This window comes from Magnolia sinica, chromosome 12 (assembly GCF_029962835.1).
Source record: "Magnolia sinica isolate HGM2019 chromosome 12, MsV1, whole genome shotgun sequence".
Taxonomy (NCBI): Eukaryota; Viridiplantae; Streptophyta; class Magnoliopsida; order Magnoliales; family Magnoliaceae; genus Magnolia; species Magnolia sinica.
The window spans coordinates 19,383,558-19,399,967 of NC_080584.1; positions in this window are offsets into that span (position 1 = coordinate 19,383,558).

Below are 16,410 nucleotides of genomic sequence, written 5' to 3' on the forward strand. Positions count from 1 at the left end.
GTGAGGCTTGCTTCAACCCATACAGAACTTTCTTCAGCCGATACACCTTATGTTCCTTCCCTTGCATGACAAAACCTTCAGATTGGCCAACATAGACTTCTTTCTCGAGTACTCCATTTAGAAATATAAATTTTACGTCCAGTTGGTAGATCATCCAACTGTGATGTGTTGTAAGGGAGATGATCATCCTCACAATGTTAAGGTGAGCAAAGGGGGTGAACACTTCTTCATAGTTTACCCTGTATTTCTATTTGTATCCTTTTGCTATAAGCTTTTTCTTATACTGTAAGACCCGTATCTTAGCCCGTATCATTCCGTAGGTTTCTGCGGTCCTCCCGGTCGAATTCTGGCAACCATCGACCTTTATCCGATGTTTGCGTACGATTCTAAGTAGAGTCTCGCATATCATAGTCGACTTGACTCGAAACCTATACCCCAGCGACCGCGCCGTCGCTATGGTTCCGATGCCATGTCTCGCGCGCCGAGGCGATACCCAGGCCAAGAGATGTGGGCCCGCATTCAGTTCGAGAAAAACACCGCGCGTTTGCAATCCCAAGAGATCTCTACAACATGTCCCATCAATCAATCAATCAATCAAATCAATCACCTCATGTCAAGTATAAGAGCAGTTTCAAAGTCAACTCTCTCTCACCCTCTCTCTTACACACCTATACATGTCAAGTACAACTATCACCTCACATCCATCACTCACACCCATCACCTCTCTTACAACCACCCTCTTTCTCTCTCTTTCTCTTCACATTTTCCAAGCAACCAAGCAAAGAAAAAAATGGACGTCCAAGCTATTCCATGAGAGAAAAGTAAGATGTTGTGTGTGGCCCACTTCCTCTTCCAAGATCTATCATCTTGGCCCTTCATCTCTCATCACCTTCCATCAAAGTGAGACACAAGGAGCTCGGCATTCCATCGAACCAAGAAGATCGAACGGTGGGTCTTTCATAGGTATAGATTTCATGTTTTTATGATGGGCCAAGTGGGGCCTACCGATTGATGGTATGGATCTCACTTTAGACCCTAGACGTGGCCGATAGCCCACTATGATTCTCATGATCATTCCATGATGGGGCCAATCTCCATGGACCCCATCATGATGTTTACTTTCTAGACTTAAAGAGGTCATCTAGACCTTTCATTTTGGTGGAGAAGTAATCTCCACCGTTGATTTTTGATCGGTGGGCCCACATGTAATGAGACCCACTTGATTTATGTTGTGATGTATGGAAGGGACGGCGCCCATAGTGTCGGGGTCCCTCCATCACATGCGTGCCTCTCTCTCTCTCTCTCTCCCTCTCTTTTTCATTTTGTGTGATGATGTGGCTGTGTGGCCCACCCGGATGTACTCCACCTTAATGTATGTCTTACCCACACCATCCATGCATTTGGTGGCCCACCTTATATATATGTTGTGCCCCAAACCGTCCAGCGTCCAGGGACGCTGGACGTGAATTGAAAACAAAAATATTAGCTTAATTCAATAAGCTTTGGAGAGGGCTGTTCATGTAGGCCCCACCTTGATGTATGGCTTTGATCCACGTCGTCCATCATGTTTCCAAGCTCATTTTAGGCGTTGAGCTGAAAAATGAAGCCGATTTGATTTTCTGGAGGGCCATAGCGTTAAAAACAATGGTTTTCACCGTTAAAATCCACTCTGCTATTTCTATGCGCCAAAACACATCGCATATTGGGCTCATTTGGTTGGTCATGAGCCATAGAATCCAACGGTTGGGTCGGATTCTCTAGATGCAGGCCGCACCTGTGAAAAACAGCGAGAAAATATATTTTCAAAAATAAAAACATACAGCAGCTAACGCTGCTGCTGCTACTGCAGCAGCAGGACGCTGCGTAGGCATAAAGGGCAGGGACGTGGGTCCCATACGTGGGCCCCACTGTGATGTGTGTTGAACATCACACCCTACATTTGGTGGGCCCCTTTTCGCTATGAGCCCCACTTCAAAGATCAGCAATATGTGGTGCTCAGGTGGCCCACATCACAGGGAACAGTGGAGGATTGAACGTTTGCCATTGAAACCCTTTGGGTTTCACAGAAGTTTGGATCATTATGAAATTTGTTTTCCTCTTTAACCGGGTCTGTGTGACCTTATCAACTGGTGGATGGAAAATAAACGTTATGGTGCGCCCCACATGGAACCCACCTGACGGGATAGTGGATTGGCTGGTGAGCACTGACAGCAGCTACACTGCTGCTGTCATGAAGTCAGCAAGTTCTGTCGGTCCCACCCCACCTGTATTGACATCAACAGGGTCTGTGGGACCCACATGTGGTATGTCTTATATCCAAACCGTTCATCTGTTGAATGGTGTGCGCCAGCAGCCCTCCTAGCTGATGTGGGTCCCATATGATATATGTGTTACATCCAAAATGTCCATCTGCATGGACGTCAGAAGTTCCGTGAACCTTATCATGAGGTATGTGTATTATATCCAAACTGTCCATATGTTTATCCACACCGTCTAGATTGTGCTGGACGGTGTTGGACAAGGTTTAGACGGTGATAGACAATGTTTGGATGGTACTAATTTGCATAGGCAATGTTTAGATAGTGCTGATTTACCTGGAAAATGTTTGGACAGTGTTGATCATCATTAGTAGGCCATGTGCCCCATAGAATGATAGTGTATAGTGATATACATGTTACACCTATAACTATTGAAATGATTTTAGATGTAATCCAAGCTCCCATCTGTGAGGCGCACTTTGATGTATTTGTGGCCCATTCATTAAGGCCTACCTTGATATATATGAGGCCCATGTGATGAGGCCCATCTTAATGTATTTGTGGCCCATTGTTGAGGCCCACCTTGATATATATAAGGCCCATTTGGCAAGGCCCCCTGAGATGTATTTAAGGCCCATTTGGTAAGGCCCGATCGATGTAGTGTGATGAGGCCCATATGATGAGGCCCGACTTGATGTATACGAGGCCCATTGTGATGTATATTAGGCCCATGTGTAAGGCCCACTGTTGTGTATTAAGGCCCATGAGTTATGGCCCATTATGATGTATTTTCGACACAGATGGTAAGGCCTGATGTTATGTATGAGAGGCCCATGGTTGTGACCCATTGTGATGTATACGAGGCCCATGGGCAAGGCCTAATGTGATGTATTTATGGCCCATGTGCTGAGGCCCATTGTGATGTATTTGCGGCCCATGAGTGAGGCCCATAGTGATGTGTATTGGGTCCTTGTGTGAGGCCATGGGCCCACCATATGTTTGGCCCTATGAGGGCCATCCCTTGGGAGCAATGTTGGTTAAATGACCACATCAATGGGCAATGTTGGTTAAATGTCCACATTGTGACCTTTCCTTAGACCAATTGTCGAGGCCGATAGTCGAGGACGATTGTCGAGGCCGATTACCGATACCGATTATGAGTATGTGACAACATAGCATCATGATACCTACACCTTTGAGCCACCTTGTGTATATATTGAGCCCATAGGAAAGTCCAGTTTATTATGCGATATAGAGGGTAAGGAAACCCACTTATTGCACTTAGACTCGGATCTGCCCTTGGTGGGGGATATTGTGACGCTCCATCACTGTGATCACATGTGGGTGGGCGCACGTGGGCGGACACTGATGTGAGCAGGGCCTAAGGAGCTTGGGCGAGCTACCAGTGATTGGCAGGCTACTGTGCTGGTAGGCTATTGTGCACACAGTGAAGGTAGAACTTTGTCCCACATAGGTTGCATCGTCCGATGTTGTGGTGGCTATAACTTGGATTCTTTCCTTAACTATCGTGATGCATTTTAAATCAGTAAGCTTATCTTGATATTTGGACTAAATCCATCGTCCTTCTGTGGACCACATCATTTGTATGCATGTTGTAATCGATGATTGATTAGAGCATATGTCATTGGACTGAGATGCTTATGGGACTCCTTGTGAGACGGAGTTGCCCCCACTTGATCGCGTGCAGGTTTGATGTATGGCGTAGATACGGTTGACGGTATTTGTGGACTCATCAGGATTGGTATATTACATTGCATTCTCAGTATATGATATTGGCTTATTACGTTTTTGCATCGCATAGCCTTGATATGGCCATTAGCATTCATGTCTTGCATCGCATAGCCTTGATACAACTAATAGCATTCATGGACTTACCAATATGTTTCCGCTTACTCTGATATTGTTTGACTCATGGAATTGTCAGTATTTCTGCTTATTCCGATGATGTATGATTTATGAGCTTTATTGTATACTTGACACTTACCTTACACACACTTTCACCATCCTCTAAGCTTTCTATAAGCTTATGCACGATAGATGCGTGCAGGTGGCGTTAGGTTGCAGCAGCATTGAACTTGGAGCGTGCAGCAGACTTCTGGAGTTTAGATTTTGATATATATGTATTTTCCTTTCAGCACTGTATTCAAATGTTTATATTGTGGATATGTGATGATGATGTTGCCTTTGTGATTTGGGTAAACTTGTGGTTATTCTTATTACGAGACAAATGTATGTTGGAAAATCCTCCTTTTAGAATTCCATGATCGGAATCTAGCGTATGTGCGCTGGGAGCCGAGAATGGGGTACTACGGAGGCTGTCAGGACTGGATTTGGCGATCGAGAATTTTGTGAGCCCGATTTTTGGGTTTGGAACGTGACGTATACCGTTCGATCTTACCATCACCATTCCGCTTGATTTTATACACCCATTTGAGACCAATAGTCTTGTGGCCTTTAGGAAGTGACGTCAGCTTCCATGTGTGATTCTTCTCTATGGCATGAATTTCCTCTTCCATAGATGTTTTCTAACATTCTTCATTTACGGCCTCCTCGAACGTAAGAGGTTCATGATCTGCATATAGGCAGAGAAAATTTACTTCCTCAGTTTCGGTATAAATTTCATTGAGGCTTTTCATTTTGATAGGAGCTAAAAGTAAAGGAGAGCTAGATGAAGATATGTTAGCTGGATTTTGATTTGATAGAATTCTTCTAGGAGAGATGGAACGTACTTCTATACTTCTGCATGCAGACGATTCAATCGAAGGTGTTATGGGTGTCTGTTCTTGATTCTCATGTCTCTCTTCTTTGTATTATTTAAGCTCGACCTGCTTTTCTTTGGCTAAATTTCCCTCTTTCCATTTCCACGCTTCTTCCTCATAAAACACCACATCTCTACTCACCACCAGCTTATTGGTTAATGGGTTGTAGAGCTTATATGCCTTTGACTCCTCGCTGTAGCCGATGAAGATACACTTCTCACCACGATCATCAAGTTTTTTCCTTCTTACTTCTAGAACTTGAGCATAAGCAACACACTCGAAGATTTTAAAGTGTGCCATGCTCGGCTTGTAGCCGCTCCATAACTCTTGTGGTGTCATAAATCCGATGCTTTTAGTAGGACACTGATTGAGCAGATATGCTATACATGCAACTGCCTCTCCCCAAAAGCTCTTCGGTGGGCCTTTCTCTTTCAGCATGGTCCTCATCATGTTGAGGATTGTGCGATTTTTCCGTTCCGCAATTCCATTCTGTTGTGGCGTGTAGGCTGCAGTGTGTTGCTGCTTAATTCTTTGTTCCCTGGAATAATCTCGAAATGCATTTGAGGTGTACTCCCCACATCTGTCAAATCTAAGGACCTTGATTTTATGACCACTTTCATTTTCAACTCGAGCTTTGAAACTTTTAAAGACAGCGAAAGTGGCAGACTTTTCTTTAATACAGTACACTCATAATTTTCTATTGAAATCATCGATGAAGGTAATTAGGGGTGTACATGAGTCGATCCGAGTCGAACTGGGCTCAACCCGGCCCGGCCCGGTCACCAGCCACACCCAGCCCGAACCCGGCCCAATTCGATTAGCAATCGGGTAAGTTCGAGCTAGTTTTGAACCTTCGAGTTTGAGCCAGTTTCGAACCTTATAGCAGTTCATGGAAAGGGCTTTGGCAGGTAATCCGCATCCCATTACAAGGCCCTCGATCAACGGTTTAAATAGTTGAACTATAGAAATTGAGAGAGAGGGAGAGAGAGATTGAGAGAGAGGATATATTATAATTTTAATACATTTACATATTTGACAAAACAAAAAATAAAACATTTTATACAAACTGAATACAGTCATGCACTACTGACTACTGTCGAGGAGATTCATCTGCTGAGCCCGAGCTGCTATCTAAATCTTCATATACGTACTCATTCACCTCTCCCTCTTCAGAAGGTGGAGATAGTTTTTTATCACCCTCCTCTTGTATAGTTTGAACTAGACTTTTCAAATTGTTTTTGTGAAAAGATTTATACATGGTTCCCAACGTCCTATAAAACGCACCCAGACTGGAAAGAAACTTAGTTGAATTCTTACTATTCTTCTTTTTACCCATGCAGCTTGAACCTGCTTTGACATCATGTGGTCTTAGAGGACATCGTTGATGTGTAAAAGCCTCTTCCATACTGCGCTTTAAGGCGAGTTGGAATTGTTATTCTTCCAATGCTAATAATTTAGCTTCCTTCTCTGCCTCAGAAAGTTTGGATTGGGGAGTGGAAGCTTTTTTGTTTGAATCAAGAACTGCTTGGAAAAGAACTTGGATTTCTTTTGAGGCTTTAGGACAGTTTTGTATCTCCACCCTGACAGGATAAGTGTAATCTGAGCCAATTAATTTTGTTAATAAACTTGGCTCCACACAAATTACACAAAATCTTTAACTTTCCAGACTTTGGATAATGGACTAAGGAACCATAGTCCTAAATGTCAATCGATGGTTCGCTTGAAAACATATCTACATATTGTGTTGGAAAAGTATTTTAGGCTTTTTACCAATAATGAAATACCGACATAAAATAAAAGTAATTTATGGATTAAAAAAAAGAGTCATTAATGCATTGCGCAGCTTGCATAACATCATCAACATAACAGATAAATAAAAATAAAATAGTATCCATTACAGCATTTACAAATTCAAATAAACTAACAAGATCATAATATTTATCCCAAACATCCATCATATTGTTGTTGTTTCATGTGTTGCGGTTTCATCCACATTCTCCTCCTCTTCCTCATCAAGATCATAACCTCCTAGACTCGAACGTAACCAATCTTGTGTACAAATTAATGCTTCCACTGTATCTGGTGCAAAAGAACTTCTAGTCTTGCTCACGACCCTACTCCCTGTACTAAAAGCAGATTCCGATGCCACAGTTGAAATAGGAACTGACAAAATATCTTATACCATCGTTGATAGTGTAAGGTATTTTCCTTCACTAACTCTCAATTTTCACCACTCCAAAACATTGAACTCTGAATCCTGCCGCAGTACAACTGACTCTTTAAGATACATGTCTAACCCTGATTCTTTCATTTCTGTGTCTGTATTTTCTTCCGCTAAGAAAGACATGTAATCATCATTAAAGTTTGAAGCAACATGTGATCTAACTTCAGAAGCACTTGGTGTGGACACTGTGATTATGTACGTCTTGTACAATGCTTCGATTGCATCAAGAACCTTCGAGGTTTCAGATATTGTCTTTTCATTAGGATAAATCCTCATGAAGTGTACTTAACATAACTCATATTGCATCGAGGATCAAGAACAATGGCTAAGGACATTATCAAATAACAATCATCCCAGTACTTATCGAACTTCATTTGCATACTACTTGTCAAGATTTGGAGAAAAAATGGACCATCATCAGCAGCTTTCTTCAGAGCATCCTTGATCTACTATACAACTGGAAGAAACATATTTACTGTAGGAAACTTATTGCTAGAAAATATTTTCGTACAATCATAAAAAACCTTCAAAAAATTGTGAACTTCTTTTGCTTTGCTCCAATCATCTTCAGTGGGCAACCAAGCATATATTCTATCACGCGCCGCATATTCTAAAAATGCATGTTCCAATTCCAGGGCCAAATCCAACATTTCAAAAGTCGAATTCCAACGTGTGTATATATCTAGCTTCAACGTTTTTGGAGACTTTAAATTCAAATGTTGGACGATGTCATTCTATATACTCAATCTTGACGGCAAGCCTCTTATGTACTTCACACTCTCCCTCACATTCTCTCTAGTTTGGTTAATTAATTTCAACCCTTCTTATACAATTAAGTTGAGAATATGTGCACAACACCGAATATGAAATATTTTTCCCTCAAAAAATAAATTTTCAGTTGCCTAGAACTAGTTACATAAGAATGATATTGCACTGTCATTTGTCGAAGTATTATCTAAAGTTAATGAACTGACTTTCTTTTCAATGCCCCAATCTCGTAGACAGTTGTAAATGCAATTTGAAATAACCAAACCGGAATGGGGAGGTGGAAGGTGGTGAAAGTTTAATATTCTCTTGCAGAGTTTTCAATTTTCATCAACATAGTGTGCAGTCAATGAAATGTAGCCCTTTCTTTGATTTTACGCCGTCCACATATCAGATGTCAAACTTACCCTTGAAACCGAATCTAAAACTGCTTTCAACTTCATTTTCTCACTGGCATACATCTTTATACACTCCCTCTTCATAGTAACATGGGAGACCCTATCAAACTGAGGATTAAGGAATTTACTGTATCCCATAAATATTCCACTCTCTACCATCTTAAATGACTGCTCATCAGTGATAATAAGCTTTACAAACCACTCCTTCAGCTTCCCCTTTTTAAACTTATGAGTGGTAAGTATACCTTCAGAAGCAGATCCTTCGGACTTTGTAAACGATAACAATTATTGGCCTGAAGGTGAAAGTCTAGGTCTCCTTGCACAATTTTGTTTATGTCCGTTTAAATGAGATGTTGAGCCCCCGACACTTTTGGTGTATAGACTTTTGCAGTGCAGACATATGATCTTGGTGACATTATTAACTACTTCAAAATCATCCCAAACAGCCGACCATTTTTTTCCTTTATTTACAGCCGAAGACCCCTCTCCCTCAAGAACAAATGGTGATGTGGCTGACGCACCGGCACCAGGGGTAGTTGGGACTTCATCATCCATCTTTAAAGATATGAAACAATTTCATTTATCCTTAAACCTAAGTAAAGAATTTCCTAAGCGGATAAATTAGTTACTCATTCAATGTTGGATAGATAGTAATGCTTTCATTATTTAATTTAAATGGCACGTCAAAATTTCGGCAGCATCTCCCCCCATTTCTCCAAAATATATTAATCTTGGATTTGATTCACACGTCAACTATCCACACAAAGTGTGGATAATTGATGATGAAGTAAATGCAAGAAATATATCCAGAGAAAATTAGTAGAGACGATCCAAAACAAGCATGTGCATTTAAATTAGAATAAATGAAAACATTAATATCTATCTAACATTGAACTATCCAAAAAAGGACAATTTGAGAATTTTTATGCATCCATGAACACACTTAATTTATGTCTGGCAACATATAAATCCTCAAATAAACAACTAATTATCTTATACTACAACAACAACATAAAAAATAATTAAATCAGTTACCCATTTAATGTTGAATAGATAGTAATGCTTTCATTATTCAATTTAAATGTCATGCTAAAATTTCGGCAGGATCTCCCCTTATCTTTACAGAATATATTAATCTTGTATTTGATTCACATGTCAACTATTTACACAAAGTGTGGATATTTAATGAGGAAGTAAATACAAGAAATATATCAAAAGAGAATTAGCAAAGACGAACCGAAACAAGCATGTGTATTTAAATTAGAATAAATGAAAACATTACTGTCTATCCAATATTGAACTGTCTAAAAAGGGACAATTTGAGAATTTCTATGCATTCATGAACATACTCAATTTATGTCTGACAACATAAAAATTCTTAAATGGGCAACTGATTATCCTATACTACAATAACAAGAACAAAAAAATTAAAAATATATATCTAATAAGCAATTGGTATAAGCATAGATTAAGACTAACTAATAAAAATAGAAAATATTGTGTCTCTTTTAGAGCCAACGGGCAGATCTGGTAGTTCCACGCTAGGACACTTGGGCTAACGTGAAAGCAGACTCCAAAGGAGCTACTGCTCAAAGTGCACGGCTAGAGGTGTTACCTCTACTACCAAACGGGCTGTTGTTCTTGTTCTAAAGAAATCAATTCTATAATTAGCAACTGATTGTCCTATACTTAAACGATTCCATAATCAATCGTAATTCGCATTCAACATCTAGCTAAATGATAACAAAATGTGTTTAAACTGAATAAACAGATTTTTTTTGATAAATTAACCTAATAATATCTACCATATACTAGTAACGTACAAGCAATATTGGGGCACCATACCATAGGCTACAAGAATATCATGTCTCCCTACAAAATATATCCTCCAAGGATAACAGATATATATATATATATATATATATATATACACACACATACATACATACATATATATATATATATATATATACATATATATATAATAAGTTGTTTATTGTCATTCTCAATCGCAAGTATCAATCATCATCAAACTAACTATTAACAACATTTACAAAAATATAAATAACTACTTAATATGCATTAAAAAGATTTTACCTTTTCAAGTGCAAGAAAAACACCTTCTACAAATGTAATTAGACTGATCAAAAAATTAGACTAATCCAAGACTCGAGTGGGCCACCCCATGGGGAAATGTCGAGATGGGGATGCTCATGCTTTAGAGGGGTGAATGCTATGCTACACTCTATGCACACATATAGTTTAGGTTTTCTAGTCTAGTTTTTATAAACTCCAATTGTGATGATCTAGTTGGTTGACATTACATTATGCAATTGCCTAACAACTTATGAAGTTGTCAACATATTGGAATTGTCTCGTATTTGATGGTCAACAATTTAGGAATGGATGTCTACTACATCCATAATTTATTTGCATGCGCCCAACGAAAAAATGTAGGTAATTCATTCCCTAAAATGGAAAATGGGTATTGTGCAAATCAAATTTAATCACAAAAGCAACAAAATGGAATCATATTTTTTTGGATAATTATATTATTAAATGATTGAATATCTTTTATTTGATTGTAAATTTCTTCAAACACATATTGACTAGATGCGAATTTATATCTTTAAACAAAGGTAGCTTGTGGACGTCAGCATGTGTATTAGAGCCAAGATGTGAGTGGAAATGTTATACCCTATTTGGCTTACAAAAGCACATTCCCTTGGTATTTTTGAACCCTTCTAACTTGGGCAGCATCATGTTAATTTGTGGTAAGATTTGAATATCCAATAAAGTTCACCTTTGTTGTCATAACAAACAAAAAATCCACATAATCATGTACAGCTCTAGTTGCTGTTATGCTGATGAACTTCTATTTTACAATAGGACAACTTGATTTCAACATAAAACCATCTGTGTTACAATTAGTTAATTACACAGGAATGTAATAGGTGGCGCCTATGTTACAATCCTTCACCACCATGGGCATGGATAGGTGCATTTGACCCAGTTTGGATTCTTATTGCTAAAATCAAAATATAGATGAGGAAGAATAGTTGGCTGCTATGTAGTATTAGTGGGGTCCACAGTCAATCAATCCACACAATTGGGTCAATCCATATCAAAACACATAATGAAATTCAACAAAGAAGCAACAAGTCAATACACTGAAAGAAAGAGAGAGAGAGAGAGAAATCATACTGGTTGGACTGACGGGCGAGCGAGCCTCTGTTGGTTGGATGACGAGACGAGCAGAGAGGTGGAGGTCCTCTGGTGGTTGGGCGAACGGACGAGCAGAGAGAGGCGGACGACCTCTACTAGTCGGACGAGAGAGAGAGAGAGAGAGAGAGAGAGAGATTAGAGAGGTGGAGAGCCGAGAGGGACAAGAGAGAGAGAGAGAGAGATTAGAGAGGTGGAGAGCCGAGAGGGACAAGAGAGAGAGAGAGAGAGAGAGAGAGAGATTTGCTGGGTTGGGCAAGGTTCGAGTTGGGGAGAGGGTTTGGTAGGGTCGGCTGCTGGGGTCAGGTGTTTTCTCAAAAGGGGAAAGCGACTGGGGACTAGAATTTTTTAAGACAGCGTATATATACCCTAAAGGGCGAGTCGGGACGAGTCGAGTCGGGTTTCGGACCGAGTTAGGCCGAACTTAGACCTATTCAAACTCGGCTTGAACTCAGTTTTAGGCTAAAGAAATGGCCCGTCCCGACCCGAACTTAGTTCCGGGTCGGGCCAAGTCGAGCTTTTTCGAGCCAAGTCGAGCGAGTTAACTGGGCTAGCCCGGTTCGTGTACACCCCTAAAGGTAATAAAATATTTATTACCTCCAAGAGAGGGTGGATCCAATGGTCCACAAATATCAGTGTGAACTAATTATAGTGGCTCATTTGCTCTTTGGGACACTCCACTTGGAAATGAATTCCTTTACTGCCTGCCAAGTGCGCACGCCTCACACACATGTTTTGGAGCTTTAATAACAGGAAAATCATTTACCATGCTTAATGAGGACAAGAGTTTAAGACCATTAAAATTTAGATGACCAAATCGAAGGTGCCACTTCCATGAATCATTATTTGCGCTTCTATAAAAACATTTCTCGAACCTTATATTTATATGGATCGAGAACATTCTATTCTTTACCATTTGGACTTGCACCACAAGTCTCCTGCTTGCATCTTTAAAAGATATTACTGAGTTCTCCATGTGTACTATATAACCTTTTTTGAGGAGTTGTTCGAGACTAGGTATGTTGCTTTTCATGTTGGGTACATAATATAATTAGAGATGAATTGTTGATCACCATTTTTCTGGTAAATTTTAATTTTACCTTTACCTCTCACCGGAGTTTTTTATGAGTCTCCAAATGTTACATCGCCATGAATTCCTTCTGTGAGTTCCACAAAGAGTTTCTTGTCGCTAAACATGTGATTGCTTACACCCGTGTTAAGATACCATACATCCTACTGATCACTGCCTTTCTCTTGTGCAAGGAGAAGTGTGGAACTTTATTATTCATGGCCTGAGGCTTCGACATAGTTGGATCGCTCGTCTTGATTCACTGGCTTACTCCAACAATCAGATGCATAATGGTCAAGCTTGTTACAATTATAGCACTGGATGTCCTTTGTACTTCCTCGTCCACACATCGATCTGCCTCTATCATTTCCTCTTCCATGAAAATTGGTATTTTTCTACTGGTTTTGGTCATGGCTTTGTTGGTATCCAAGCCCTTTGCCTCTTGTGCGATTGCTAGCAACATGTTCGCCATGTTATGAACTTCCACGTCCGACATTGTAATCATTCAGAGCTAATCTTGACTCTAAAACTTGTTTTATCGACATGGAACTGACATTCTTCTGCATTCATTGCTCATGAACTTGAAACGACCTCATCAGCTCTTCAATGGAGAGTTTTTCAATATCTTTTGATTCTTCGATCGTCACAACTACATGCTCAAACTTGGTTGTGAGGGATCGAAATATCTTTTCAATAACCCAAACATCTTTAATCTTCTCACCATTTCTTTTTAGGTTATTGATAGTTACAAGCAATCACGAAAAATAATTGGCAATATTCTCACCTTCCTTCATGTGAGTCGCTTCGAACTCAGCTCTAAGGGTTTGGAGCCGAACCCTCTTAACACGATTAACACCTTTAAAGATGGTGATAAGGTTCTCCCATGCTTGCTTACATGATGTCGCTTCGATGATCTATTCAAAGGTGGAATCATCCAACCCTTTGATAGATGAGGAAAAGAGCATTCTTATCTTTCTTTCTTTGATCCTTGAGATTGGCTTTTTGTTCGGCGATGTAAGCGGCTTCTTGCTCCGTTATGGGCTCTTTGTACCCATCGGTGATGATCTTCCAAAGATCTTGAGATCCGAACAAGATTTTCATTTGTATGCACCAGTTTTCGTAATTATCCTTAGACAACTTGGGTATTTGAGGTTATATTGTATTTGTCATTTAAAAATATTTCAATATATATGTTACTAGAACTTACAAGAGTGTAAAAACCATCCACTACTTGAGATGAAGGAAAAAAACTAACAGATTTTAGAAATCTAAAAAAAAAAAAATGCCTGATGTTGCTGCTGCCTGTTTGTTGCTGTAGGAAGATGTTGCTGCCTGTTGTTGCTGCTGGAAGTTGCTGCTGCCTGTTTTTGCTGCTGGAAGATGCTACTGCCTGTTTGTTGGGTATTTCAAACCCAAAACAAGGAGTGCAGGGGACCTGCTTCTTGCTGATGAGGCCCAAGGATCAACGGCTCTGATACCAGTTTGTTGGGTTTCAAACCCCACTTTCATCTAATGTGTGGCTGCAGCCACCATGAAATAGAAAATAAAAAATGAAAGAGAAAGAGAACTATTTTACTGAACTTTTGAATGAATCAAAATGATTACAATGATACCTTTTTATAGGCTTTCTCCTCATGTGAAATGACTAAAATACCCCTATCTAGATGGTTCCTAAGGGCAGCTAAACATAGAAAAAATATAAGAAAGAAATCTTAACACAACTAGCACACATGGCTTTTACACGTCTTTTACACGGTTTTGGATTTGCTAGAATCCACTATTTCCAACAGTAGGTGATCATCAATATTCCTTTATAATTTGCTCCATGGTCTATCCACCGTGGGTTTCATTAGACCAAGGGTCTAGATCACTTAGAGGTGCAACTTGGGTAGGTTGAGAATTAGCCGACCCCGACACAACCTCAAGACAACCCAACCTACAACCTAACATGAGCCAAATTCTAGCTCAAGATGCCCAACCAAAGCACAATGAAAATCCTCTTTATTCAGCCCAACTCATGTTGGGCATAAAAGCATGGCCCATACATAAATCAAATAAGTCGATAGAAAATTCAAGTATGCATAGAGAATGCAACAATTTACGTAGAAAAAATCCCGTGGGTAAAAAACCTGACATAAAGCGACAATCAATTAATCTACTATGAAAACAAAATTACAAGAGATTGAGAATTTACAATCAAAACCTATAGTAGAAAACCCTACATCCCATTTCTCTAAACCGTAGCTCTCTATAACAATTTCTTAATAACTTTAATCCCGCATTACACCCATATATAACATGGATCCAAAATTAAAAATAAAACTGTGCACTTACACCGAAACTACATACATCGTCGATCGATAGACTTCAATCCAAGGCCATCGGTGGATCGACACCACATGTTCGATTCAATCGAGCCTACATGGTCAATCGATCGAACATGTCCAAAATTATCCAAAGATAAAATTGAAAAATTCAATTTTTTTTAAAATTCAATTGAAGCTACGATCGATTGATTGAAATCCCATGTTTCAACATAGATTGAAGCATCAATTTCAACAATCTCCACCGTGGCTTCAATATCCATGCTCCACTACTTCAAGATGCTTCTTTCATCTCTATTTGTCTCCATCATGAGTTCATCATTGCTTCTTATACAAACTTCGTCTTCATTTATCCTTCGTCAAGCCCAAAGAAGTTGAGCAAAACCTAAACTTCTTTGCATGAACAAATTTCGTAAGCATATCCATTGAATTTTCATTAGTGTGAATCCTCTTAAGAGTAGCACCGCCTTCATATAGCAGCTGCCAGATAAAGTGATGATGCACATTAATATACTTAGTCTGAAAATGATATATCGAATTATTTGCCAAATTGATCGCATTTTCGCTGTCACAATACACAGGCATGACTTTCTGTTAAAGCCCCCAACTCATTTATCACACCTCTCAACCAAACCACTTCATTAAATGCTTCCATTATCACCATATTTTCAACTTCAGTCGTAAAAAGAGCAACCATAAACTGAAACTTTGACATCCAACTAATCGCTCCACCCACTAAATACAGAAATGAGTAATCAGAAGTCGACCTTTTAATGTTTATGTAGCCTCTCATTTTCTCCTCATATTTTTTGAGAGTCAAGACGTAGTCCGTTATACCTCGTATGTAACAAAGTCACCATTTCACTATCTCTCAGTGTTGCTTGTCAGGGTTAGATATGTATCTACTCACAACACCTACTACATATGAAATATTCGGTCTCATACAGACCATGATATACATCAAACTGCCAACTGTGTTCAAGTAGAGCACATGAAACATATATTATTCTGAAGAAAGCCGAAAGTGAAAAGTGTGGGTAGTGCTAACCGTTTTTACCTTTTCCATTCCAAACTTGAGTAGGACAATCTCAAGATACTTCTCCTGAGATAACCATAGCTTGCTCATCCCAATATTTGTGTATATTAATACCGAGAATCCTCTTTATAGTCCCCAGATCTTTCATCTCGAATATTCCAGATAACTGAGTCTTCAATATGTTGATCTTAGACATGTTATGACTATCAATAAGCATATTATCAACATATAATACTATAATAATGAATTCCCCATCGCTTAGTGTTAAGAAGTAGACATAGTGATCAAATTCACTTCTAGTAAATCGTTGGCTTATCATGAAAAAATTAAACTT